Below are 26,854 nucleotides of genomic sequence, written 5' to 3' on the forward strand. Positions count from 1 at the left end.
AGGGTGCTATGCTGGGCTGCATGCTGGGGGCTGTGTAGGGTGCTTTGCTGGGCTGCATGCTGGGGGCTCTGCAGGGTGCTTTGCTGGGTTAGATGCTGGGGGCTCTGCAGGGTGCTATGCTGGGCTGGATGCCGGGGGCTGTGCAAGGTGCCTTGCTGTGCTGGGTGCTCTGCAGGGTGCTATGCTGGGCGGGATGCTGGGGGCTCTGCAGGGTGCTATGCTGGGCGGGATGCTGGGGGCTCTGCAGGGTGCTTTGCTGGGCTGGATGCTGGGGGCTCTGCAGGGTGCTATGCTGGGCGGGATGCTGGGGGCTCTGCAGGGTGCTTTGCTGGGCTGGAGGCTCTGCAGGGTGCTATGCTGGGCTGGATGCCGGGGGCTGTGCAAGGTGCCTTGCTGTGCTGGGGGCTCTGCAGGGTACTATTCTGGGCGGGATGCTGGGGGCTCTGCAGGATGCTTTGCTGGGCTGGATGCTGGGGGCTCTGTAGGGTGCTTTGCTGGGCGGGATGCTGGGGGCTGTGCAGGGTGCTATGCAGGGCTTACACAGACCTCAGAGCTGGCGGCGACCCGACCGGAGAACGGCAGAGCAGAGCGCACACTACCACCAGCATCACTTCATGCAGGAAGTGGTCATGGTCAATGACATCACTTCCGCATGTGCATTGTCTGCGGGTGTGCGCTCTGCTCTGACACTCTCCGGTCGGGTCGCCGCCAGCGCCGAGGTCTGCAAGAGAGGCAGGCAGCAACGGGAGGCACACGGGGGGGGGGGGGGGAGGGGGGTACGCGACATACGCGAACTGAAGCCGGTGATCGCGCTGGTGCGCACAGCTCCTCCTGCCTCTCGCTGCACCGCATCCGCGCGTCACCGGCTCCTAGCAGTCACATGCTTCTGCCTGGCGCCCTCCCCCATCTGTCTCTCATCGGCGCCCCGTTCAGCAGAACCGGCTGAACGGGGCAAGAAACGGCCCTGTAGATAGGTAATATAATCTCTTACCCACACAGTTTTAAAAGAACAGGCAAAGGTTTGATTTCATGGGGCAGCCATCTTTTTGGTTGAAAGGAGGTGACAGGGAGCATGAGACACAGTTCCAACTGTCCTGTGTCCTGAGCATCTCTCCCAGTTGCTAGGCAACATGAACAACAACATAGGAAATCCCATCATGCTTTGCCCAGCATCAGGGGGAAAATGCCCGAGCAGTTTTCTTTGATGGGGCGGAGCTTAGCTTCTGTATAGCTAATAATTATGCTTAGGTAATTAAAACAAAGCTCTGATGCTGTGAAACTGTTAAAGAAACACTAAGCCCTTTCAGTGCTGCTGAGTAGATTTTTAGTCTGGAGGTTCACTTTAAGGTAAGAAAAGTAATATTGAAATAAAGTTAATCAGGAACAACTTACTTTGAGTGCTTATTTGGTTTGTAAATGTGCTGAAAAGTTTTTTTTATCAATTAGGAGATAAATAAGTCATTTGAGAAGATTTGGGAATAGAGCCCATTGAGGTTGGCCCGTCACTTGGTCCCAGTGCAAAATTTCGGCCCACTTTGAATTTGAGTCTGACACCCCTGATCTACACTCTCATTTTGCCACACCAGAGTGTCGGTTAGAATTCAGGCTTGTAGGAATTGACATTTACTGACATGTGTTGAGGTAATTACAGCACAAGTCGGTAATTTACCTCACTGCTCGGGAATTTCAGCTTTTCATTCGGTAACAGCTTTTATGAATTGACATTTTCTTAAGTGCTCGGTAAAGTCAGCTGTTTTCAGCGTTACCAAATGCGGTTATGCTTTTTGAATCAAGGTCATTGTCATTGTTACAAGAAAAAATTTTTAGGTAGCTGCAAAATGAAATGGGTTTTCATAGCATGTCTTGTACAGCTAGCAAATAAAGACTAGTTTTGAAAGGGGCCGATTGGCTGTTTTCAGGAAAGTCACAATGTTTTTACAGAAATACCTGCACTTTTTTTTTGCCAAATGATGTAACTGGAAATCAGCTTAATTATTGATTGATAGCTTAAAAGACAGAGTGTGGATTCTAAACGGCAAATATAAGAGAATGATGCAATGCTATAAAAAAAATATATATATACCTGAAAATAGAAATATGAGACTCTTTGCTACTAATGTTCTATTAATTATCCATACTACTGTCTTAACCACCCTAGCGTTCTATTGATGGCGCCAGGGTGGCGGCACAGCAGTATTTTTTGCATTTTTTATTTAAATTATGTAGTTAGCCTACCGCTAGCTACATGATTCCCCCTCCCTGCGGCATCCATTCCACCCCTCCGATCACCGCTGGCGATCAAGCCCATCCGGAAATCCTGTTCTGAACGGGATTTCCTTTAGGGCTTTCCCCGTCGCCATGGCGACAAATGGCATGACAACATCGACGTTGTGACGTCACAGGGAGTCCCAATCGACCCCTCAGCGCTGCCTGGCTCTGATTGGCCAGGCTGCGCATGGGGTCTCGGGGGGGGGGGGGGGGGGTCCCTGTTACGCGGCGGGTACCGGCGCATCGGCAGCAAACGGCGGCGATCGTCCCTAACACGCAGCTAGCAAAGTGTTAGCTGCGTGTTTAAAAAAATAAAAATACGAAAATCGGCCCACCAGGGCCTGAGCGGTGCCCTGCGGGGGCCGAGCTCGTCCTTACCGCCAAGGAGGTTAAAGGGACACATAAGCCAGGAATAGAAAATCAGTTTTACTTTCCTGGGGCTTCTACCAGCCCCCTCCCACCATCCCGTGCCCTCACAGCCACTCAGGGAGCCTCCGGTCCCCCGCCGCCAGCTAGTTTCATTTTTGCCACACGTATTTTTCTTTGCGTTCCCATCCACAATAGCATTCTGCGCCTGTGCAGAACGCTATTGAGGACGGGAACATGAAGAAGTGTATAGGTGTGGCCAGGCCTGCGCAGGTGCAGAAAGCCTGTCGACTCCCTGTCAGCAAAACAAAACTAGCTGGCGGAGGGGGACCAGAGGATTTGTGAGTGACTGCGAGGCCACGGGACAGCTGCAGGGGGCTAGCAGAAGCCCCAGGCAAGTAAAACTGATTTTTTTTTTATTCCTGGCTTAAGTGTCCCTTGAAAATAAACTAATGAAATAAACAATTGTATCTATCTTCCTTCTCCTAAAAATGACTTTTTAAGATATTCGAGTTTTATTTTATGTTTAAGGCTGGTTTCACACCAGGACGTTGCGTTTTAGGGGACGTTATGGTCGCATAACGTGCCCCTAACGCAACGCCTGGTGTTCTCTAATGTGGACGTCAGAGTGAGCCGCGTTGTGCAGCTCACTCTGGCGTCCGTGATGCGTACTCTTGGATGCATGCGGCATTACGTGGTCCCGCCCGGCCAATCGCCGCACAGAGCGGCCGCTCCAGGAAGTAAACACTGCACGTCACTGAGTGCAGTGAATATTAATTAGCCATGTGCCCGGCCGCTCTCCGCTCCTCCCCAACGTTACTGAGCATGTGCAAGCAGTCTAACGCGGCTCTGCCGCTTATAAAGTACTGCATGCAGTACGTTGTCTAATGGCGCAGCGTTACTAAGTAACGCAACGTGGGCACTGTGAACAGCCCATTGATTTTTCATTGCTGTGCGGTGGGCTGCGTTACAGGCTGCTCTAACGTGCGCCTGTAACGTCCCACTGTGAAAGCAGCCTAAATCTGCTTTTTTACTTTTCAACTGTATTATTGTTTTTGCTCAATGACACATTCATTGAAGTATGCCAGAGCTAAAACCTATGAACTATTGACCCTTTTTATCGCTTTCCTGCTCTCACAAGCCATTTTCTGCTAGGAAAGTGTTTTATAGTTGGAATGTATTATCAGTGAGGGTCAAGACTGTGTCAGTCACTTACATACCTAATGTTTAACTCTTTCAGGCAGAGAAAGAAAAAAAGGAACACAGCCTAGTTATTTGTGTGCTTGGTACTGTATATACCCATGTCTATCTCATTATGTCACATGTCACCTCAGGTATCCTTTAAGTTTATTTTCACTTCAGTGTCACTTCTATGGTGATTTGCGTGGAAAATGGCAATCAAAGAAGTTACGATCTGTTACCCCCAGAAGTTTTTCATTCAGTTCAATGATAGGAATGTATGTATTCAGGAAGAAGTTTTAAGAGTTATCAGACTTCTTATTTTCAGTGTGACAGCCCCAGACACCGGATAGGCCAGAGTCACCATTCACTAATTGGCTTCAGCTGTTGGCTGTGATAAGCCTGCAGTTATCACCCCATATCTGTCTGCTGAGAGGAGGGAGAGCTGTGCTGGGTTAGAATGTGTGTCATGATGACTTATTAAGTGGAAGCTATATTTAGTATCCATACAGTGATATGGGCAGCAGTTCACGGGTGACTGAGGCCTGTCTGCATCTCTGTCTGTGACCAGGTTCTGCAAGTGCCTTCCATCTGACATCCTGAGAAGGGTAACAACTGTTATCCAGGTGGAAAAAAATGTATTGTAAAAGTAATACCTTTTAATAGCTAACTGATAACATTATATTACGCAAGATTTCAGGGATCTAGTCCCCTTCTTCAGGCATATTTCCAGATGTTAGCTGAAGTAAGACACTGATGCAGGTAAATAGTAAACACTAAGATAACATTTGTGCCGATTACTATTTAGCCGTTAGATGACTGGAGGTCAGTAGGCTGGAGCCTGTGATGTCAGGTGGTCAGTAGGCTGGAGCCAGTGATGTCAGGTGGTCAGTAGGCTGGAGCCTGTGATGTCAGGTGGTCAGTAAGCTGGAGCCAGTGATGTCAGATGGTCAGTAGGCTGGAGCCAGTGACGTCAGGTGGTCAGTAGGCTGCAGCCAGTGATGTCAGATGGTCAGTAGGCTGGAGCCTGTGATGTCAGGTGGTCAGTAGGCTGGAGCCTGTGATGTCCTGTGGCCGGACAGTGTACTGGCTAAGGGCTCTGCCTTTGACATGGGAGACCAGGGTTTGAATCCTGGCTAGGTCAAGTACCTATTCAGTAAGGAGTTCAAGGCAAGACTCCCTAACACTGCAGGGTGGCTTCTTGAGCGCGTCCCTGTGGCTGCAGCTCTTGAGCGCTTTGAGTCCGACAGGAGAAAAGCGCTATACAAATGTTTGGATTATTATTATTATTATTATGTCAGGTGGTCAGTAGGCTGGAGCCTGTGATGTCAGGTGGTCAGTAGGCTGGAGCCTGTGATGTCAGGTGGTCAGTAGGCCGGAGCCTGTGATGTCAGGTGGTCAGTAGGCCGGAGCCAGTGATGTCAGGTGGTCAGTAGGCTGGAGCCTGTGATATCAGGTGGTCAGTAGGCTGGAGCCAGTGATGTCAGGTGGTCAGTAGGCTGGAGCCTGTGATGTCAGGTGGTCAGTAGGCTGGAGCCTGTGATGTCAGGTGGTCAGTAGGCTGGAGCCTGTGATGTCAGGTGGTCAGTAGGCTGGAGCCTGTGATGTCAGGTGGTCAGTAGGCTGGAGCCTGTGATGTCAGGTGGTCAGTAGGCTGGAGCCAGTGATGTCAGGTGGTCAGTAGGCTGGAGCCTGTGATGTCAGGTGGTCAGTAGGCTGGAGCCAGTGATGTCAGGTGGTCAGTAGGCTGGAGCCTGTGATGTCAGGTGGTCAGTAGGCTGGAGCCTGTGATGTCAGGTGGTCAGTAGGCTGTAGTCAGTGATGTCAGGTGGTCAGTAGGCTGCAGCCAGCGATGTCAGGTGGTCAGTAGGCTGCAGCCAGCGATGTCAGGTGGTCAGTAGGCTGGAGCCTGTGATGTCAGGTGGTCAGTAGGCTGGAGCCTGTGATGTCAGGTGGTCAGTAGGCTGCAGCCAGTTATGTCAGGTGGTCAGTAGGCTGCAGCCAGCGATGTCAGGTGGTCAGTAGGCTGGAGCCTGTGATGTCAGGTGGTCAGTAGGCTGGAGCCTGTGATGTCAGGTGGTCAGTAGGCTGGAGCCAGTGATGTCAGGTGATCAGTAGGCTGGAGCCTGTGATGTCAGGTGGTCAGTAGGCTGGAGCCTGTGATGTCAAGTGGTCAGTAGGCTGGAGCCAGTGATGTCAGGTGGTCAGTAGGCTGGAGCCTGTGATGTCAGGTGGTCAGTAGGCTGGAGCCTGTGATGTCAGGTGGTCAGTAGGCTGGAGCCTGTGATGTCAGGTGGTCAGTAGGCTGGAGCCTGTGATGTCAGGTGGTCAGTAGGCTGGAGCCTGTGATGTCAGGTGGTCAGTAGGCTGGAGCCTGTGATGTCAGGTGGTCAGTAGGCTGGAGCCTGTGATGTCAGGTGGTCAGTAGGCTGGAGCCAGTGATGTCAGGTGGTCAGTAGGCTGGAGCCTGTGATGTCAGGTGGTCAGTAGGCTGGAGCCTGTGATGTCAGGTGGTCAGTAGGCTGGAGCCTGTGATGTCAGGTGGTCAGTAGGCTGGAGCCTGTGATGTCAGGTGGTCAGTAGGCTGGAGCCTGTGATGTCAGGTGGTCAGTAGGCTGGAGCCTGTGATGTCAGGTGGTCAGTAGGCTGGAGCCTGCGATGTCAGGTGGTCAGTAGGCTGGAGCCAGTGATATCAGTTGGTCAGTAGGCTGGTGCCTGTGATGTCAGGTGATCAGTAGGCTGGAGCCAGTGATGTCAGGTGGTCAGTAGGCCGGAGCCTGTGATGTCAGGTGGTTAGTAGGCCGAAGCCAGTGATGTCAGGTGGTCAGTAGGCCGGAGCCAGTTACATAGTTACATAGTTATTTTGGTTGAAAAAAGACATACGTCCATCGAGTTCAACCAGTATAAACCAGTGATGTCAGGTGGTCAGTAGACCGGAGCCAGTGATGTCAGGTGGTCAGTAGGCTGAAGCCTGTGATGTCAGGTGGTCAGTAGGCTGGAGCCAGTGATGTCAGGTGGTCAGTAGGCTGGAGCCAGTGATGTCAGGTGGTCAGTAGGCTGGAGCCTGTGATGTCAGGTGGTCAGTAGGCTGGAGCCTGTGATGTCAGGTGGTCAGTAGGCTGGAGCCTGTGATGTCAGGTGGTCAGTAGGCTGGAGCCAGTGATGTCAGGTGGTCAGTAGGCTGGAGCCTGCGATGTCAGGTTGTCAGTAGGCTGCAGCCAGCGATGTCAGGTGGTCAGTAGGCTGCAGCCAGCGATGTCAGGTGGTCAGTAGGCTGGAGCCTGTGATGTCAGGTGGTCAGTAGGCTGGAGCCTGTGATGTCAGGTGGTCAGTAGGCTGGAGCCAGTGATGTCAGGTGGTCAGTAGGCTGGAGCCAGTGATGTCAGGTGGTCAGTAGGCTGGAGCCAGAATTGTTTTTAACTTTTATCCATAACACTTTGGATACTGATACAGCCTTCTGTCCCTCTTCTCTAACTTCCTCTTTCCTTTTCTCTGCCTTCCTTCCCATGCCCTCTTATTACTTCTTCTACCCCCCCCCCCCCCCCCCCCCCTTCTCCCTTCTATTATCCTCCCACAGCTTCTTTAGTTTAGCATTATTTCCTGCTCACTTCTTACTTCCTCGTAAGCTGCCTTTTTTATCACATTTTCCTTCCACCCTCTTTCCGACTTTCCTTCCTTCCTTTCTTTTCCCATCATTTCCGTATTCTATCCCCCCTCCATCACTTTCTTCTTCTTATTCCTTCCCATCACTTTTCTGGGAATTTGTCTGCGCTTGCATTTCTGTGCACCTTATTATGTAGAATGAATGGGGTCAGCGTCACAGCGAATGGCCCCCGCAGGTGATGCACACGGCCTCCTGCTTCCCCTGGAGTGAAGGTCCTCCAACACCCATCCCGTCTTTCCTTCCCTCTTATGTACTCTTATTACATCTTCCGTCTACCTCCCTCCCTTCCTTCACTTCTAATGTTTTCTTACTATTTTTCCTTCTACCCCTCTCCCCTTACTTCTTGTCCCCCCCCCCCCCCTCCCTCCCTTCTTTCCTGCCTGTTTCCTTCCTTCTTTCATTCTTCTTTTCCTTCCTTCTTTGTTTCCTTGCTTCTTTCTTCCTTTCCTTTTTTGTCCTTTCTTTCTCTTTCTTTGCCTTCTTTCTTTCTTTCTTGTTTCATTCATTCTTTCCTTCTTTATTTCCTTTGTTCCTTCTTTCTTTCATTCCTTCTTTATTTTTTCCTTTCCTTCCTTCTTTCTTTTTCTATCTTCCTTTCCTTCCTTCTTTTATTTTCCTTTCTTCCTTTCTTTCCCTTTCCTTCCTTCCTTCTTTTTTCCTTTCTTACTTCTTTATCACTTTCCTTTCTTTCTTTCCTCTTCTCTTTTTTTTCTTTCTTTACTCTTCTCTTTTTTTCCTTCTTTCTTCCTTTCCTTCTTTCCTTTTCCCCTTTCTTCCTTCCTGTATCCTCTCACCTCCCTCCTCTTCCATTTCTCCCAGCTGCACACTTTCTCTCCCACAGCCTCCTCCACCTGCTCTGCTCCTCCAGGCAATGCTACATGGCCAATTTTAATCACTAACGCTTTAGATCAAGACATTTAACCCCCTGTTGGCAACTGCTTCATTGAAAGGGAATCTATAGCAAATAAAGCAAATGTTATCAAGGAGTTAAATGTCTTGAATGCAGCAGCTCAGACCTTGCTACACTCTTGCCCTCCCCTCTCCCCCCTCCCTCCCCCCTCCTCTTCCCCCTCCCCTCTTCCCCCCTCCTCTCTTTATCACACCCCCACATTCTGCTGTCACCCATGTGCATTATCCCCCCAAATACCTATATTTCAGTTTCTCTCTGTTCTTTCCGCCCTCCATTCCCTCAGAGCAGCTTCAGGCAGTGACCCACTTATGGTCTTTCCACTAAAATATCCAAAGATAAATAGAAAATATATAGAGAGAGCTAACATGAAAGGATAACTATACCATACTAAGTATATAGGCAATCTGGCAGATCTGTACATCGAGATGCTGTGTATAGAGGCAATCTGGCAGATCTGTACATCGAGATGCTGTATAGAGGCAATCTGGCAGATCTGTACATCGAGATGCTGTATAGAGGCAATCTGGCAGATCTGTACATCGAGATGCTGTGTACAGAGGCAATCTGGCAGATCTGTACATCGAGATGCTGTGTGCAGGTAATCTGGCAGATCTGTACAACGAGATGCTGTGTGTATTGGCAATCTGGCAGATCTGTACATCAAGATGCTGTGTATAGGCAATCCGGCAGATCTATACATCGAGATGCTGTGTGTAGAGGCAATATGGCACATCTGTACATCGAGATGCTGTGTATAGGCAATCTGGCAGATCTGTACATCGAGTTGCTGTGTATAGAGGCAATCTGCCAGATCTGTACATCAAGATGCTGTGTATGGGCAATCTGGCAAATCTGTACATCGAGATGCTGTGTGTATAGGCAATCTTGCACATCTGTACATCGAGATGCTATGTTTAGAGACAATCTGGCAGATCTGTACATCGAGATGCTGTGTATGGGCAATCTGGCAGATCTGTACATCTAGATGCTGTGTATAGAGGCAATCTGGCAGATCTGTACATCGAGTTGCTGTGTATAGAGGCAATCTGCCAGATCTGTACATCAAGATGCTGTGTGCATAGGCAATCTGGCAGATCAGTACATAGAGATGCTTTGTGTAGGCAATCTGGCACATCTGTACATCGAGTTCCTGCATATAGGCAATCTGGCACATCTGTACATTGAGTTGCTGCATATAGGCAATCTGGCAGATCTGTACATCGAGTTGCTGCATATAGGCAATCTGGCAGATCTGTACATTGAGTTGCTGCATATAGGCAATCTGGCAGATCTGTACATCGAGTTGTTGCATATAGGTAATCTGGCAGATCTGTACATCGAGATGCTGTGTGTATAGGCAACCTGGCAGATCTGTACATCGAGTTGCTGCATATAGGCAATCTGGCAGATCTGTACATGGAGTTGCTGCATATAGGCAATCTGGCAGATCTGTACATCGAGATGCTGTGTGTATAGGCAATCTGGCAGATCTGTACATCGAGTTGCTGCATATAGGCAATCTGGCAGATCTGTACATCGAGTTGCTGCATATAGGCAATCTGGCAGATCTGTACATTGAGTTGCTGTATATGGGCAATCTGGCAGATCTGTTCATCGAGTTGCTGCATATAGGCAATCAGGCAGATCTGTACATCGAGATGCTGTGTGTATAGGCAATCTGGCAGATCTGTACATCGAGTTGCTGCATATAGGCAATCTGGCAGATCTGTACATTGAGTTGCTGTATATGGGCAATCTGGCAGATCTGTACATCGAGTTGCTGCATATAGGCAATCTGGCAGATCTGTACATCGAGTTGCTGCATATAGGCAATCTGGCAGATCTGTACATTGAGTTGCTGTATATGGGCAATCTGGCAGATCTGTTCATCGAGTTGCTGCATATAGGCAATCAGGCAGATCTGTACATCGAGATGCTGTGTGTATAGGCAATCTGGCAGATCTGTACATCGAGTTGCTGCATATAGGCAATCTGGCAGATCTGTACATTGAGTTGCTGTATATGGGCAATCTGGCAGATCTGTACATCGAGTTGCTGCATATAGGCAATCTGGCAGATCTGTACATCGAGTTGCTGTATATGGGCAATCTGGCAGATCTGTACATCGAGTTGCTGTATATTGGCAATCTGGCAGATCTGTACATCGAGTTGCTGCATATAGGCAATCTGGCAGATCTGTACATGGAGTTGCTGCATATAGGCAATCTGGCAGATCTGTACATCGAGATGCTGTGTGTATAGGCAATCTGGCAGATCTGTACATCGAGTTGCTGCATATAGGCAATCTGGCAGATCTGTACATCGAGTTGCTGCATATAGGCAATCTGGCAGATCTGTACATTGAGTTGCTGTATATGGGCAATCTGGCAGATCTGTTCATCGAGTTGCTGCATATAGGCAATCAGGCAGATCTGTACATCGAGATGCTGTGTGTATAGGCAATCTGGCAGATCTGTACATCGAGTTGCTGCATATAGGCAATCTGGCAGATCTGTACATTAAGTTGCTGTATATGGGCAATCTGGCAGATCTGTACATCGAGTTGCTGCATATAGGCAATCTGGCAGATCTGTACATTGAGTTGCTGTATATGGGCAATCTGGCAGATCTGTACACCGAGTTGCTGCATATAGGCAATCTGGCAGATCTGTACATCGAGTTGCTGCATATAGGCAATCTGGCAGATCTGTACATCGAGTTGCTGCATATAGGCAATCTGGCAGATCTGTACATCGAGATGCTGTGTGTATAGGTAATCTGGCAGATCTGTACATCGAGTTGCTGTATATAGGCAATCTGGCAGATCTGTGCAGCTGGGGTGAGTATTAGCAGATCACACAGGATCCCCTAATACTCTTTAAACCTTGCTGCAATTAAACCTCCTTAGAAGACTCATTTCACTGTTTCTCTGCTGCTTTAACCTCTATTTACTTTTCTGGAAAAATGAGAGACTAAATTGACAAGCTGTCGACAAGCTCATTTGCAAAGCTTTTAAGTGTTGAACTGGAAACCAGAATGGGACCTTAGAGAATGTATTAGGGCTAGTTTTACACGTCCCCATGTTTATTTCATCATGCCACTTCAGGTATGCTTTAAGCATTTTATAGCACATGTCAGAAGGTTTGCTGTCAGAGGTTTAACCTGTTTAGCGGTAATCCCGAGTCAGGCTTGTGATGGAAATCCGCAGCTCAGAGCGATAAGCCTGTGAGTGAGTTATACACTCAGACACAGACTCCGCTTTGTGTGCTGGGAGTGGTAAGCCCGTGCTCAGGTCAGGCTGGCAGAAATAGCTGTGTGCGCAGCTTTCCTGGGTCCTGCGCGCGATCAGCGCTGCCCAGCGGGACCCAGGCTTCTCCCCCGCTACCTGCCGTAGTTATCGGCCGCCGTGATCCGTCTCTGCTGGCCACTTTAAAAATAGCGTGGCCTCCGGTGACATCATGCCGCCACCGCCGCTCTGATTGGCCGCCAGGTCCCCGGAACAACATGGGGGACATGGGGATCCCGGCAGCCAAAAACGAATGCAGGTAGTCGGTGGAGAAGCCTGTGTCCCACTGGGCAGCGCTGATCATACAGTGGGGACGTGCACCTGCCGCTTGCACCATTGTCTGCCTGGATTTTGACTACTCTCTGCCTGCCACCTGCACCGAAGTCTGCCTGGATTTTGACTACTCTCTGCCTGTCGCCTGCACCAACCTCTGCCTGGATTTTGACTACTCTCTGCCTGCCGCCTGCACCGACCTCTGCCTCGATTTTGACTACTCTCTGCCTGCCGCCTGCACCGACCTCTGCCTGGATTTTGACTACTCTCTGCCTGCCACCTGCACCGAAGTCTGCCTGGATTTTTACTACTCTCTGCCTGCTGCCTGCACCGACCTCTGCCTGGATTTTTACTACTCTCTGCCTGTCACCTGCACCAACTTCTGCCTGGATTTTGACTACTCTCTGCCTGCCGCCTGCACCGACCTCTGCCTCGATTTTGACTACTCTCTGCCTGCCGCCTGCACCAACCTCTGCCTCGATTTTGACTACTCTCTGCCTGCCGCCTGCACCAACTTCTGCCTGGATTTTGACTACTCTCTGCCTGCCGCCTGCACCGACCTCTGCCTGGATTTTGAGTACTCTCTGCCTGCCGCCTGCACCGACCACTGCCTGGATTTTGACTACTCTCAGCCTGCTCCCTGCACCGACCTCTGCCTGGATTTTGACTACTCTCTGTCTGCCGCCTGCACAGATCTCTGCCTGGATTTTGACTACTCTCTGTCTGCCGCCTGCACAGATCTCTGCCTGGATTTTGACTACTCTCTGCCTGCCGCCTGCACCGACCTCTGCCTGGATTTTGACTACTCTCTGCCTGCTGCCTGCACCGACCTCTGCCTGGATTTTGACTACTCTCTGCCTGCCGCCTGCACTGACCTCTGCCTGAATTTTGACTACTCTCTGCCTGCCGCCTGCACCGACCTCTGCCTGGATTTTGACTACTCTCTGCCTGCCGCCTGCACCGACCTCTGCCTGGATTTTGACTACTCTCTACCTGCCGCCTGCACCGACCTCTGCCTGGATTTTGACTGCTCTCTACCTGCCGCCTGCACTGACCTCTGCCTGAATTTTGACTACTCTCTGCCTGCCTTATTTGTATAGTTTCACGATTTAAGTTTATTCATATATTTAATGAATTCAACAAATTTGTGTTCGGATCTTTTATTTATATGCAGAATGTCTACAAGGCTTGTATTCTGACATATTTTGGTGAGTTACGACTTTCCAGACAGAAATGCACCGCCACGGAGGTTAATAACCTTTACAGAAAAAAATGTCTTTGTTTTGGCTGATTCAAATCCTGCAATAAATCTGCAGTGAGTCTACTTCCTGCTTTCATGGAAGCAGATATATTGTTAACATCCTGTGTTTACAAATTAGCTGTTCTGCCATGGCAGAGGAGATTCCTGAGCCGACACAGCTGAGAGATCAAATTATGGTGGTGATTAGTTACAGATGAGGGGGAATTAAACAGGTTCTTCTACTTAAAAACACACAGGGTGCAATTCTCTGTTTTCCTTGTGTCCTGTGCAAGAGTTCAGGTCCACTTTAACCGATCGGCGTTTAGATGCGGAGGTTCGCTCTGTACCGGAGGCGGCTCATTTTGGGTTCTGAATGGAGATATTTGGCCTCCATCTGCCTCTAAATTTATCCGAGCTGCTCTCAGAGGCAGAACATTGCGTTCCCAATTGCCGGCTTTGTATTATTTTCGTGCTATTGGCCAGAACTGAGGCATGGCTTCCAGCCTCCGCTTCCAGGCTGCTCACTAACAAGCTGAGAAACTTAGAACACTGAGAAATGAAGCTGATCACATTCCCTCTCATCGCACACAAGGCTGGCTCGCTTGTCTCTCACATCTACACACGTCTCCAAAACACGCTATACCTTCATCAGGGGTGGCTTTAAGGGACACAGACAAAAATAACCGTAGAGCCCAGCGGCACGGCAATAGGGGGTGTAGAGACGGCGACCGCACCGGGGCCCTTGAACCCGGGGGGCCCTCCTCCAGTCACTGCACGGTGGATGGGGAGTTGCAGTGTTAAAATTAGAATTTGCTCTGGGCTCTGTAGAAACTCAACTGATGTACTGTATACCCCGTTGGAAGCACCGGACCCTGGTGAACATGAAAAAAGGGAAGACAGATATTTGGGTGCGCTGATGTAACTGATAGTAGGATATTGGTAAAATTACCGTTATTCTACTCTTACAGAGCTAATGACGGTAGCAAAATACTGGTGATAGATACTGATATTTTACTACCGCTAAATGTAACCCTATTATCATGCGATGCCAAATCTTAACCAGCCGGGCGGTATGGACGAGCTCAGCTCGTCCATCACCGCCGGAGGCTGCCGCTCAGGCCCTGCTGGGCCGATTTTCATCAAATAAAAAGCAGCACACGCAGCCGGCACTTTGCCAGCCGCGTGTGCTGCCTGATCGCCGCCGCTCTGCGGCGATCCGCCGCGAGCAGCGGCGAAAGAGGGTCCCCCCAGCCGCCTGAGCCCAGCGTAGCCGGAACAAAAAGTTCCGGCCAGCGCTAAGGGCTGGATCGGAGGCGGCTGACGTCAGGACGTCGGCTGACGTCCATGACGTCACTCCGCTCGTCGCTATGGCGACGATGTAAGCAAAACAAGGAAGGCCGCTCATTGCGGCCTTCCTTGTTTATTCTGGGAGCCGGAGGCGATCGGAAGAACGCCTCCGGAGCGCCCTCTAGTGGGCTTTCATGCAGCCAACTTTCAGTTGGCTGCATGAAATAGTTTTTTTTTTATTTAAAAAAAACCCTCCCGCAGCCGCCCTGGCGATCTTAATAGAACGCCAGGGTGGTTAAAGGAATCTTCATCAAATGATGCTACCCCATGCTCTACTTACCCAGGGATTCCTCCAGCCCCATGTCCCACGCTGCATCTCCACTTGCAACCTCCAGCCCGGGGTCCCTGCCAGTGCAGAGGACAACCTCCACTACTGTGTCTTCTACTGCACCTGCGCAAGCGCCGCTGTTGATCACCTCCATGTGGTCCGGAGTGTACTGCGCAGGCGCAGTAGTTGTGCACCTGCACAGTACACTCCGGACCACGTGGAGGTGATGGACAGCGGCGGTCGCGCAGGCACAGTAGCCTCTGCACCGTCGGGGACAGGGGGCCAGCGGTGGAAAGCGGCGATGCAGCGTCGGACATGGGGCTGGAGGAAGGGTTGGCACAACTCTGCTTACAGCAGAGGAGGAGGATAAGGAGGCGAGCTGATGACTAGAGATGTCGCGAACCTCTGATTTTCGCCTCCCCATTGAAGTCGGAGCAGCGCTTTTCAGCGCTGCTAGATTTGGGCGCACCCGGCGCCTCCATAGACTACAATAGGAATCATTCCTATAGCAGGGCTCAGTAAGTAACATCGGCTCCGTCAGAAGACGGAGCCGAGGTTGCTTAAAAAACACAATAATTCGGCCTCCAGCAATCGCTGGAAGCCGAATTATATCATTCCCCCACTATCCAGGCGGCCTGGAGGGGGAATAGTAATTAAAACGGCCCGGACTTGAGCAGAAGCAGGACCAGCCATATAACAGCTGGATCCTGCGCCCAAGTCTACCGGCGCCGTTTTCAAATGTACTCATTGAAGTGGCAATTTACTTCAATGGGGAGGCGAACTTTAAAATTTAGAAAGACTTCTACTGGCTGGAAAAATGATAGAAAACATGTTTCAAGAGTTCTGATTCCCTCCTCCCTCCAGGATGTAGTGAGGGCCAGGATGTAGTGGGGGGCAGGATATAGTGGGTGTCAGGATGCAGAGGGTGACAGGATGTAGTGGGGGCCAGGATGTAGAGGGTGACAGGATGTAGTGGGGGCCAGGATGTAGTGAGGGCCAGGATGTAGTGGGGGGCAGGATATAGTGGGCGTCAGGATGCAGAGGGTGACAAGTAGTGGGGGCCAGGATGCAGAGGGTGACAAGTAGTGGGGGCCAGGATGCAGAGGGTGACAAGTAGTGGGGGCCAGGATGCAGAGGGTGACAAGTAGTGGGGGCCAGGATGCAGAGGGTGACAAGTAGTGGGGGTCAGGATGCAGAGGGTGACAAGTAGTGGGGGTCAGGATGCAGAGGGTGACAAGTAGTGAGGGTCAGGATGCAGAGGGTGACAAGTAGTGGGGGCCAGGATGCAGAGGGTGACAAGTAGTGGGGGCCAGGATGCAGAGGGTGACAAGTAGTGGGGGTCAGGATGCAGAGGGTGACAAGTAGTGAGGGTCAGGATGCAGAGGGTGACAAGTAGTGGGGGCCAGGATGCAGAGGGTGACAAGTAGTGGGGGCCAGGATGCAGAGGGTGACAAGTAGTGGGGGCCAGGATGCAGAGGGTGACAAGTAGTGGGGGCCAGGATGCAGAGGGTGACAAGTAGTGGGGGCCAGGATGCAGAGGGTGACAAGTAGTGGGGGCCAGGATGCAGAGGGTGACAAGTAGTGGGGGCCAGGATGCAGTGGGTGCTCAGTCACAGTGATTGCACAGCTGTAGCGAATGGAAATGCATGTTACTTCCACCTACCCTTCACTCTTCTTCCTCTTCTCTCACTGCTCACTTCTAGACTGCCCTCAGGATGCAGAGGGTGACAAGTAGTAGGGGCCAGGATGCAGTAGGGGCCAGGATATAGTGGGGGCCAGGATGCAGTGGGGGCCAGGATGCAGTGGGGGCCAGGATGCAGTGGGGGCCAGGATGCAGTGGGGGCCAGGATGCAGTGAGGGCCAGGATGCAGTGAGGGCCAGGATGCAGTAGGGGCCTGGATGCAGTGGGGGCCAGGATGCAGTGGGGGCCAGGATGTAGTGAGGGCCAGGATGCAGTGGGGGCCAGGATGCAGTGGGGGCCAGGAGGGCCAGGATGTAGTGAGGGCCAGGAGGCAGTGGGGGCCAGGATGCAGTGGGGGCCAGGATGCAGTGGGGGCCAGGATGCAGTGAGGGCCAGGATGCAGTAGGGGCCTGGATGCAGTAGGGGCCTGGATGCAGTGGGGGCCAGGATGTAGTGAGGGCCAGGATGCAGTGGGGGCCAGGATGCAGTGGGGGCCAGGATGCAGTGGGGGCCAGGAGGGCCAGGATGTAGTTAGGGCCAGGAGGCAGTGGGGGCCAGGATATAGTGGGGGCCAGGATATAGTGAGGGCCAGGATGCAGTGGGGGCCAGGATGTAGTGAGGGCCAGGATGAGGTGGGGGCAGGATATAGTGGGCGTCAGGATGCAGAGGGTGACAAGTAGTGGGGGCCAGGATATAGTGAGGGCCAGAATGTAGAGGGTGACAGGATGCAGTAGGGGCCAGGATATAGTGGGGGCCAGGACGCAGAGGGGGCCAGGATATAGTGAGGGCCAGGATGCAGTGGGGGTCAGGATGTAGTGAGGGCCAGGATGTAGTGGGGGGCAGGATATAGTGGGCATCAGGATGCAGAGGGTGACAAGTAGTGGGGGCCAGGATATAGTGAGGGCCAGAATGTAGAGTGTGACAGGATGCAGTAGGGGCCAGGATATAGTGGAGGCCAGGATGCAGTAGGGGCCAGGATGTAGTGGGGGCCAGGATGCAGTGGGGGCCAGGGTATGGTGTGGGCCAGGATATAGTGAGGGCCAGGATGCAATGGGGGCCAGGATATAGTGAGGGCCAGGATGCAATGGGGGCCAGGGTATGGTGTGGGCCAGGATGTAGTGTGGGCCAGGATGCAGTGGGGGCCAGGGTATGGTGTGGGCCAGGATGTAGTGGGGGCCTGGATATAGTGGGGGCCAGTCACAGTGATTGCACAGCTGTAGTGAATGGAAATGCATAATGTTACTACCACCTACCCTTCTCTCTTCTTCCTCTTCTCTCCCTGCTCACTTCCAGACTGCCCTCCTTTGCTCTTGGATAGGCTTGCCTGCCTCCAGCCTCCTGGGCTCAGTACTGCAGGGACACTGACATCTCTCACTGGCAAGAGAGGTGCGGCTTCACACAGCCATACTCACTGCTGCCACCTGCTGTCAGTACTGTGTCCAGACCTCCAGCCTCTGAGTGGCTGTTGGAAAGCACAGCTCTACACACTGTACAGAGCCCTCGGGACACAGGCAGCAGTGAGACTGCTAATGTAGTGAAATATTTTACAGCCTATAAGGTTCTGGGACTTCCCATACAGCGCATGCGTGCTGTATGGAATTGGCATTAGTGCGCATGCGTGCTGTATGGAATTGGCATTACTGCGCATGCGTGCTGTATGGAATTGGCATTACTGCGCATGCGTGCTGTATGGAATTGGCATTAGTGTGCATGCGTGCTGTATGGAATAGGCATTACTGCGCATGCGTGCTGTATGGAATTGGCATTACTGCGCATGCTTGCTGTATGGAATTGGCATTACTGCGCATGCGTGCTGTATGGAATTGGCATTACTGCGCATGCGTGCTGTATGGAATTGGCATTACTGTGCATGCGTGCTGTATGGAATAGGCATTACTGCGCATGCGTGCTGTATGGAATTGGCATTACTGCGCATGCGTGCTGTATGGAATTGGCATTAGTGCGCATGCGTGCTGTATGGAATAGGCATTACTGCGCATGCGTGCTGTATGGAATTGGCATTACTGCGCATGCTTGCTGTATGGAATTGGCATTACTGCGCATGCGTGCTGTATGGAATTGGCATTACTGCGCATGCGTGCTGTATGGAATTGGCATTACTGTGCATGCGTGCTGTATGGAATTGGCATTAGTGCGCATGCGTGCTGTATGGAATAGGCATTACTGCGCATGCGTGCTGTATGGAATTGGCATTACTGCGCATGCGTGCTGTATGGAATTGGCATTAGTGCGCATGCGTGCTGTATGGAATAGGCATTACTGCGCATGCGTGCTGTATGGAATTGGCATTACTGCGCATGCGTGCTGTATGGAATTGGCATTACTGTGCATGCGTGCTGTATGGAATCGGCATTACTGCGCATGCGTGCTGTATGGAATTGCCATTACTGCGCATGCGTGCTGTATGGAATTGGCATTACTGCGCATGCGTGCTGTATGAAATAGGCATTACTGCGCATGCGTGCTGTATGGAATTGGCATTAGTGCGCATGCGTGCTGTATGGAATTGCCATTACTGCGCATGCGTGCTGTATGGAATTGGCATTACTGTGCATTTGTGCTGTATGGAATAGGCATTACTGCGCATGCGTGCTGTATGGAATTGCCATTACTGCGCATGCGTGCTGTATGGAATTGCCATTACTGCGCATGCGTGCTGTATGGAATTGGCATCACTGCGCATGCATGCTGTATGGAATAGGCATTACTGCGCATGCGTGCTGTATGGAATTAGCATTACTGCGCATGCGTGCTGTGTGGAATAGGCATTACTGCGCATGCGTGCTGTATGGAATTGGCATTACTGCGCATGCGTGCTGTATGGAATTGGCATTAGTGCGCATGCGTGCTGTATGGAATTAGCATTAGTGCACATGCGTGCTGGATGGAATTGGCATTAATGCGCATGCGTGCTGTATAGAATTGGCATTAGTGCGCATGCGTGCTGTATGGAATTGGCATTAGTGTGCATGCGTGCTGTATGGAATTGGCATTACTGCGCATGCGTGCTGTATGGAATTGGCATTACTGCGCATGCGTGCTGTATGGAATAGGCATTACTGCGCATGCGTGCTGTATGGAATTGGCATTACTGCGCATGCATGCTGTATGGAATTGGCATTAGTGCGCATGCGTGCTGTATGGAATTAGCATTAGTGCACATGCGTGCTGTATGGAATTGGCATTAATGCGCATGCGTGCTGTATGGAATTGGCATTAGTGCGCATGCGTGCTGTATGGAATTGGCATTAGTGTGCATGCGTGCTGTATGGAATTGGCATTACTGCGCATGCGTGCTGTATGGAATTGGCATTAATGCACATGCGTTGCTTCTTTTCTGAATCCTGGCTGTAACTTTTTGCAACCAGGCGTCCAACTACTGTTTTCCGTTTTGTCGGTACGCCCTAAATTGTTGGCGTCCCCTAAACGTCTTGATGTAAGCGCATTGCGTCATCACGCTAGCGCCGCGTTACTCTGCGCAGAAGTCTCCGAGACAGCTGATTAACAGTTGGTTTCAGAGACATGCGCAGTTGCCCAATAATGCACTGCCAGGGCCGGATCTACGTGCCAACAGGCGCCTGATGATGGAAAGGCATCTCACTCCCCTCCCAGAGCTCCTCCCTCCCTCCTTCTCTATGCAGAGTCCTGATAAGAGCGTATATGAGAGGTTACTCACCTGGGTCTCTGCATTCCACTCCATGAGATCTCCCTTCAATCAGGGGCACCTCTGGCTACGTAATACTGATGATACTTCTGGCTACCTAATACTAAGAGACACCTGTAGCTACCTATGACAGGCAAGGGAAGTTCGGGAGAAGTGACAGCTGGTACATCAAGTACACCTGCGGTGGAGTTTGGTGGGTGTTTGTAGGTTCATGGGAGGTGAAGTCTGGGGTGCCAGGAGATCTGTGCCTATAGGCTCCTGCGATGTAAATCCGGGCTTGTGCACTGCCCTGCCCAGGAGGAACACCAGAAACTGCGAAAAGGACTGCACCTTGACTTTCTCTTTATGGGGTGCAACATTCTCCATATGGACCGCACCATTACTTTAGTACTGCAGCAAGCAATAGTTAAAACATCCCTCAGCTTTTGCTTCCTGCAGTACTAAGATAATGGTGCAGTCCTTACGGATTATTGTGCAGTTCGTACGGATAATGGTGCAGTCCGTACGGATAATGGTGCAGCCCGTACCTATAATGGAGCAGTCCATAAGGATAATGGTGCAGTCCATACGGATAATGGTGCAGTCCGTACGGATAATGGTGCAGTCCATATGGATAATGGTGCAGTCCGTACGGATAATGGTGCAGTTCGTACGGATAATGGTGCAGTCCATACGGATAATGGTGCAGTTCGTACGGATAATGGTGCAGTCCATATGGATAATGGTGTAGAGGTGTACCGAACGGTTCGCCGGCGAACGGTTCCAGGCGAACATTGGGGGTTCGCGTTCGCCTGCGCCAGGCGAACTTTTCCGGAAGTTCGATTCGCCCCATAATGCACTATGAGGGTCAACTTTGACCCTCTGCATCACAGTCAGCAGGCACATTGTAGCCATTCAGGCTACAGTAAGCCCTGGAGCCCCACCCCCCCTTATATAAGGCAGCCTCCGGCGGCCATTACAGTCACTCGTGTGCCTGCTAGAGAGAGGAAAGGGACAGCTGCTGCAGACTTTTTCTCTGAGGGACAGATTAGTTAGGTTCTAGGCTGCTTTGCTTGTTCCTGACTGATTAATATTGCTTTTAACCAGCTGGGCGGTATGGACGAGCTCAGCTCGTCCATCACCGCCGGAGGCTGCCGCTCAGGCCCTGCTGGGCCGATTTTCATGAAATAAAGAGCAGCACACGCAGCCGGCACTTTGCCAGCCGCGTGTGCTGCCTGATCGCCGCCGCTCTGCGGCGATCCGCCGCGAGCAGCGGCGAAAGAGGGTCCCCCCAGCCGCCTGAGCCCAGCGTAGCCGGAACAAAAAGTTCCGGCCAGCGCTAAGGGCTGGATCGGAGGCGGCAGACGTCAGGACGTCGGCTGACGTCCATGACGTCACTCCGCTCGTCGCTATGGCGACGATGTAAGCAAAACAAGGAAGGCCGCTCATTGCGGCCTTCCTTGTTTATTATGGGCGCCGGAGGCGATCGGAAGAACGCCTCCGGAGCGCCCTCTAGTGGGCTTTCATGCAGCCAACTTTCAGTTGGCTGCATGAAATAGTTTTTTTTTAATTTAAAAAAAACCCTACCGCAGCCACCCTGGCGATTTAATCAGAACGCCAGGGTGGTTAAAGCACCCAGCAACAGCTCTTTTCAGAGCTCAACCTGTACATTTTTTTTTTCTGACACTTTTGTTGCATGCACAGCCTTGCTAATTGATAGTGTGTGTGCCACTGCCAGCAGCCCAGCACATTCAGTGACTGACTGCCTGTGTGTGTGACAGGGAGCTGCACATTGTACTACCCAGTACTGCATATACCCCAGTACCTGTTGTGTTTGCTTAACCCACCTCATCACTGCATATACCTAGCTTTGTGTTGAGTGAACCCAGCTCACTGCATCTAACTACCCAGTACCTGTTGTGTTTACTTAACCCACCTCATCACTGCATATACCTAGCCTTGTGTTGAGTGAACCCAGCTCACTGCATCTAAGTCTAACTACCTGTTGTGTTGAGTGAGAACCCACCTCACTGCATCTTAAGTACCTTTACTGTATACTGTTCAGTGAACCCAGCTCACTGCATCTAACTACCCAGTACCTGTTGTGTTTACTTAACCCACATCATCACTGCATATACCTAGCGTGGTGTTGAGTGAACCCAGCTCACTGCATCTAACTACCTGTTGTGTTGAGTGTGAACCCACCTGGCCACCTGTTAAGCTTGGAGGTGTAATCTCCACAGTCAGCATACAACACATAAGCTGACGTGAAGGAGGTACACACACCAGCACAAGGGATCAGGATATCCCCAGTTTAGTGGAGGAGAGGACTGACTCCAATAGGAGATTGTGGTGCACAGAGCCGGTGCAGATCCGAACAGCCACAAACAACACTTTCGTAATAACGTCTCAGCGCAAAGTAGCGCTGAGCGCATAAACCAGGACTGAGGAGATCAGAACAAGTAGACAGAATGAACGCTTGCTAGCTAGCGGCTACTTAGCGACAGCAAGCGTCCAAAACCAGACAGACTGGAATGAGGCAGCCAATGCGTTGCGGCGATGGCGTGCCTCACAAAGACAGGACAGGATAGACAGAAAATAGCAGGATCAAGATAGATGAACGTAACACAGATAAATATACAATAAGTATGATTTCCTAGCGTATTACAATTACAGCTATCAATGAAACTATTCGTAACGTCTGACTAACATATGTATATATCGGCAATGAACCGATATATGACATAAGCAGGAACTCTGACTAAGACTGGAGTAATACAGGGAACAGGACTCAGAAGGATTCGCTATCTCTTCGCAGAGATGAACGCAATCCACAAACAGGACCAGGAACAGGATAACTAGCTCAGCGTGCTGGAACGCTGACTAACGGAACACAGGATATAAACAGTTCGTGTACGTATATATCAGCGACACTGATGTATCAACGTAACACGAATTCAAGGAAAATAACAAAATGCGCAAGTATGCGTATATATTGGCGATGAACCAATATATAACACAAGACAAGCAAGTAACAACTTCTAGAACAAGAGCAGAACTAGGAGGACTCGCTGACCCCTTCGCAGGAGTCAGCGCAGTCCACACGGACCAGGAACGAGGTGGGGCACGAGCAGAGTAACAGATAGAATCTGAGACTATGGTAGCCCATGAGACATTGCAGGAAGCAGTTCTTTATACTGAGGTCATCCAATGGGAGCAGACCTGCAGATTCCCACACAAGTGAATGGTAATTAATCACAGGCTGATAGCAGGAAAAGGCAGACAATGATATGCAGCCTGCAGGAAAGGGACTGCCCCTCCACTGCAGCAGACAATGTTTGTTTACACAAGAGCATGTTAAACTGTCATTAATTTCAGAGTGACTGCAGATGGAATCAGCAACTAGTTTAAGTGCAAACCAAACTATGCAAGAAAATGCATGTAATGACATCAGAACTGCTTGGGTTACAATACCACTGCAGCCAGCAGTAAACGCTGCAGACATGATCATAACATTACCCCCCCCCCCCTTAAAAGCGGATACCAGACGCTTTTCGAAACTGAAATTCCCAACAAAACAATCTGACTGATAATTCATGATGACCGGGACAGCCCGGCAAGACCAAATTCCAGAATCAGTCCCCACAAGACTGGACCCATCAGAACCAGAACCTACAGAACCATGCCCGTCAGCACCACAAGCCTCAGTGTGATACCCATCAGAACCACTACTTCCAGAGAAAAGCCCCCAGAAACTCTCTGAGCGATACCCACCGCCTTCCCGGGACTGTCCAAAAACGCCAAAGCCTTTGCAATGCCCACCGGAACTGTCCCCACCAACACAAAACCCACCGTTGAAGCAGTCCAAGGTACCAGGACAAGTTTCCTCAGAGATCTCCCAGAACACTTGGAAGCTCCAAAGAGATCCCCACAGGTCAGAACGCCCCTTAGGCTCACATGGAGAACCATCAAGAACCCCTATGGAACCCAGGGCAACTCTAGAGTCAGGGTCACAAGGACAAACATCAAGATCAGGGTTTTTAGGGACCAGAACCATCTCCGGGCATGCAGGCCAACCGGCAACATCAGAACATGTCTCCACTAGGGAAGCGTGTGAGCACGCCAACACAGACACACTTGGGCACTCTGGCATACGAAGCACATCTGGGCACACCGGCACAAGAGAGACTTCTGGGCATGTCAAGGAACTGCAAACCTCAAAGTCAGTCAAGGTAGGACCGAAACCAGGACTGGGCAAAAAAAAATCATGACTAGACTTCTCAGTTACTGGATTCTCACTAAAAAATGCAGGATCAGACTTAGATGTCTCTGATTCCAGCAAAGTTATTAACAAATCATGTTCAGGGGCATTTACAAGACAGGACAAATCTTCTGATGTATGCACCGAACTAGACAGGGTTCCCATAACTTCTTCTGGACTAGACAGAGACTCATCAAATACACTGGATTGGAGCTCATGAAGGGCTGCAAAACAAGTCAGTAGTGCAGCAATCCCCACTGAACTAGGCAAAACTGAGTAACTCACTGGACAGGAAGGGGACTCAGGAACTTCTGCCACACCGGCCAGAGAACCAGAATTTTCCAGGATACAGGGCTGGGTTTCAGAAACACTCATTAACCCGGACTGAAATTCTGAGATTTCTATTATTTTTTCCAGCGAGTCAGAATTATCCATGTTACAGGGCAAGACTTTTGAAACATTCAGAGGACAGGGCTGGAGTTCCTCGGCTGTTACAACACTGGAGAGGGACTCAACAACATTGGTTAAATCAGACTGTGTACAGGGCAAGGTATCTAACACACTTGCTGACGAGGACAATATTTCAATGGCTTCTGCTTCGCTGGGCAGAAATTCATCAAGTTTTATTAGAGCAGACTGTAATTCCAATACAGCTGCTAGACAAGTGAATATTACTGCAACACCAACTGAGGTAAGCATTGCCTCAGACTGTTCTGCTAGAGGGTTTGAAGTATCCAAAGTACTGGGTGAAGCATAAGACTCTGTGACCACAGCTTCACTGGACAGGATCACCGAACAGTCCACACTGCAGGGCAAAACCATGGAAGCACCTGCTGGACAGCATAATGATTCTGTGACCTGAGTCTCATTGGAGAGATCTACTGCACAATTCATGGTACAGGGCAAGTTCACTGGAACATTTTCTGAACACGGTAATAATTCTGCGATTTCGGACTCACATAGCAGACGCTCTGAGTTATTCATGAAACTAGAGTGAGGTGTAGAAACAGGAAGATCAAAACACAATGTTTGCGCATCAAAATCACCATTCAATTGTGAAATTGGAAAATTCAGATGCTGGGGTTCTGAGATTTCTGGACAGGATTGCTGGGACTCAGAAACTGATGTAGTGCATCTATTGGCATCTGCTGGATCAGACAGGAGTTGAACTTTATTAACACAGGTAATTTCTGCAGAAGTGTTTGCAGAGACAGGCAAGATTTTTCTGGTGTCTGTTTCACTGAACAAAGACTCATGAGTACTGGCTAGGCTGGACTCAGAAGTCAGCAGGACCTCTGGGTCCTCTGCTGAGAAATTTGTGCAGGGCAAGATTAAGGAAGTATTAGTAATTTCTGTCTTACTGGGAAGTAACACTGAGTTATCCATGGTACAGGGTGGAATTACAGGAACTTCAATTTCACACAAAAGGAGCTCTGAATCACTCGCTGAATCAGCCAAAGGTGCTGAAGCAGGCGAGTCCTCAGGAACTGAGGAAGTGGAACAATCTCCACTTGACAGTGTGTCTTCCCTGGTATCAACTGATTGAATCGCATAAAAATCGTCCAGAATCATTCTCCACACATCGATCAATGGAGCCACAAAGTCATACCCACACACACCAGTTTTTATTAGGTTATAGGCAGACTTAATGCATGCATTCAATACTAATTCACTTTTTGCACTGTAAAACTGACAAAATGAACTTGCATCTTTCTTCCATTCATAGACCAGGGCTTCCATCTCTCCTTTCTCAAATGGAGGATCCCATGCATATTTAACAGCTGAGCATTCCGGCTGATCATAGTTTGCAAATGTGTTAGTGGCAGAAACATACATTGGGTTATTTAGCAGGTGATTGGCCGATTTCTTATTCCTAAGGATCTCCAATACCTGTAGCAAGTGTTGAACTGTAGTGTATGCAAATTTCCCTTGCTGCACGAATAAATTGATCTGTTCAATACTCTGTAATATATCTTCATAATCATATTCAGATAATTCATTTAAACAAGAACTTTTATTTTCCCTGGCTAGCAATGAAAGTTCATTAGTAGTTTCATAGGTCCATTTGACTCCCCTGAATGGTGACTGAATTTCATTATCTGCTACTGGCGGAGTCTCATTACAGATCTGATGCGCAGTCGCCAAGGGCAACGACTCCGCTGATTGTAACACTTTTCTTTTGGAGCGTTTACGTTTGGCTTTAGACCCTACTGCCTTAGCAGAAGAAAAGTTATCAGAACAATTATCTGCTTGCTGATTATTTTTGTAGGCAGTAGAAGGAGCAGCTGATTGACAAGCTGCCAGGAGCTTATCAAAAGGGCTAGGCAAATCGGTTTTGCGCAGCCAGTTATGGATCACAAACGCTAGAAATTCCAGTGGTCTCTCTTTTAAATTAGTATGATCCAAGACATCGTAGGCCCACTGAAACAATCTTCCCTTAAATAAAA

General features: G+C 50.2%; 1 protein-coding gene and 1 long non-coding RNA gene across 3 annotated transcripts in view; one reads left to right on the plus strand and one right to left on the minus strand.

Annotated features, from left to right (window-relative positions):
• The window catches only part of LOC137562587 (uncharacterized), a 173,116-nt gene extending 155,274 nt beyond the window's left edge, over positions 1 to 17,842 (minus strand). The window contains exon 1 of one of the 2 annotated variants that reach the window (XR_011030144.1): positions 17,736 to 17,842. This is a non-coding gene — a long non-coding RNA (uncharacterized lncRNA). Of the gene's footprint in view, positions 1 to 991; positions 1,108 to 17,735 lie in introns of those variants that run through there. The other variant, XR_011030145.1, reaches the window with a different exon arrangement.
• The window catches only part of LOC137562585 (histidine N-acetyltransferase-like), a 65,011-nt gene that overhangs the window by 22,218 nt on the left and 15,939 nt on the right, over positions 1 to 26,854 (plus strand). The gene's annotated exons all lie outside the window — the stretch shown is intronic.

The sequence above is a fragment of the Hyperolius riggenbachi genome, chromosome 3, assembly GCF_040937935.1.
Source record: "Hyperolius riggenbachi isolate aHypRig1 chromosome 3, aHypRig1.pri, whole genome shotgun sequence".
Classification (NCBI taxonomy): Eukaryota; Metazoa; Chordata; class Amphibia; order Anura; family Hyperoliidae; genus Hyperolius; species Hyperolius riggenbachi.